Here is a 2,629-nt window from a genome sequence, read left to right as displayed (position 1 = left end):
CTGAACAGATCTTTTATCTGCATTAAACCTTTAATCTCATTAAAATGGAGTGCATCATTCAAAGCGCACCAATAGATAAAGTTCAGCTCCTTACTACTTCACAGGCCTCTTATGAAACAGTAATAGACTTCAATCACCAAGGAAGATCTTTCTAGCAGTTAATTGTTTCCAAAAGGTAATGCATTGCCTGTTACAAACTGGTCCTGGCTTATCCTGAAAGTAGATTGCTTAAATGCAACTCTTATTTTAACCACTGTTATAACAGCAATCATCCTCTCTTCTACCATTATTTATGAAGAGCTTATACGAGGAGATTCTTCAGTGACTTAGCTGTATCAATATTTAATATTCTTTCAAAAGTTGTTGACAATACATTGTCTTTGGTGTTTTTCAGTCTGAGCTGCAAAGGACTCTTCCTACATTCTATGACTAAGAGCTCCAAACAAGGAACTCCAGACATTTAGCACAGCTCATAAAATCCAAGGTAATGACAGCCTGTTAATTTCTGTGCTGAGAATTGCCAGCATTTTAAACAGGACTTTGAAACACATTTGCCTCAGCATAATACAGCTAAATCTGAGGTGACTTTAATCTTCACAATTTGCACTCAGTTAGGATTTACTTGTAATACCGTTGGGTAACATATGGTCATGTCTGATGACAGCTCCCAGCCAATAGACTTTAGGCTCAACACACCAAAATAGAATGTGGGGGGGTTGTTTTCTTCTGCTCACAATGTATTTGAGACTCTATTGTATTAAGAGTTTGAAAGAGGATCAGAATATGTGGAATGCAGCCTGTACCCACTCCGAGCTCCAGTATGACATGCCAAAGATATACAGGAACAGATTCTTGGCTTCAAGTTTGAAATTAATTGCTACCCCAGCCATTCTGTTTGCCAGAGGTAGCTACAAGAATAGACTCTGAAACTTGGGTAGAGCACGTTTTTGTACTGCTGTTAAAATGTTGCTACATATGAATACATGTGGAGGGAAGAGTTTAAAGGTGGTCTAAGCCTGTCTGCTGGTGTCATGTGTGTCTTGAATGAAGCCTGACACTCAAGACTTTCAACTTACTGTGCAAAGGGTGCTACAGATGTTATATACAAGGTGTTAACAGTCACCTCATCTTACTCAGAATGTAACAGACATAGTTGAATTTCCTTGAAGATAATAGTCAGAAAGGACACAAGAACAGACAGCAACTGAGTACTTTTGATCAGAGTATGTATCAGATATCAGCTGTGCCTCCCATACCTAAATGAGGTCTATCTATCACTGTTAAACTCTTTACAGGACAATATTTTTGTAGCATTTAAGGAAGTATTTCCACAGAGTAACAATATTCTCCAGTGAGGCCTTATCTAGAGGTTAAAAATCACAAAATGGCACTTTCCTGATGGTGGATGTTATATAATAATAAGATTTGGAAAAATCTTTTCTCTGTTTTCCTGACATTTATTTTGCAGTTTATCACAGTCTATAAAGATTTTCGTATCAGAAGTGCTGAAAACTGTAGCTGAGGTTCTTATGAAGCAAAGACATTGGGAAATATATACGGGACTGTGATTAGATAAGGCAACACTCCACAGCTCAATTTATTTCTCAAGTTATGCACATTATTCTCATGTACTTTATCACTACCACATAAAACCAAAACCAGCTTCACAATGTAAAAGTAAAATAAATGATTTTTTCCAACATGCATGACTTAAAATGCTAGGACAGTGGAAAAAACCTATTTTTCCACACTGGATTTGTTCAGTCATCTGTTTCTCTTGAAATTCAATATGGGTATTCAGTATGGATTTTCTGAATTCAATATGACATGCAACTTTCACTGCTACCTTGGTAATTCTTTATAGATAGCCTTACAAGGTAAGAATCCCTTATATGTGGTGTGAATTCTTTAAGATTTGGAGAATGACTATTTGCTTACTCATTTTGAGGCACTTATAGCTTAAATTTTTATCACACATGTTGTTTAATGCAAGTCTTTTCATTGAACTCTGAATAACCAGATCCAAAATGTAACTCTACTATCTATTCTAGCTTATAATATAACTCAAGTCAAATTCTTATTTTGATTTTAGTTTTGAGCAAAACTAAATAGCTAAGGCATAGTTTTAGCTTTTATAACTCATAAAAGTTTATGATCCTTTAAAATCTGTCCACAAGTATTTCATTTTCTGACTTCCTGTGGGTATGAACTTCCCACACACTCTGGAAAGAGGTATTTTTTTATCTGTCCCAGACTAGTCTGCATGCAAAGTCTGCATTACTCAGATCACATGCTAAAAATCTTCCATAGGAACAAGATTAAATGTTTTGCTGTATATTATTTGCTTTCTGTATTCTGCTTCAATATTCCCCAGTTCCCATCTGCAGCTGATCCCACCATTCCCTCATCAGACTCATGTAGATATTTGGTCACGGACAAACCGCAGTAGCGGGAGGCTCATCTGAAGGTGGCAGCAAGAGCACCTTTTTCACTGGCAGAGATGCCAACAGGATAAAGGTGAAAGCTGGCAATAAACTATTTTTGGTTTTAGCAAAGCCTTCTAACACAGCCATATTTGAAATTAAATGTGTGAATTAGAATTAATTTAAAGGTGATATGTGGCTTCTAA

The sequence above is a fragment of the Corvus cornix genome, chromosome 6, assembly GCF_000738735.6.
Source record: "Corvus cornix cornix isolate S_Up_H32 chromosome 6, ASM73873v5, whole genome shotgun sequence".
NCBI lineage: Eukaryota > Metazoa > Chordata > Aves > Passeriformes > Corvidae > Corvus > Corvus cornix.
The sequence above is the reverse complement of the archived record's forward strand: the minus strand, read 5'-3'. Positions refer to the sequence as shown.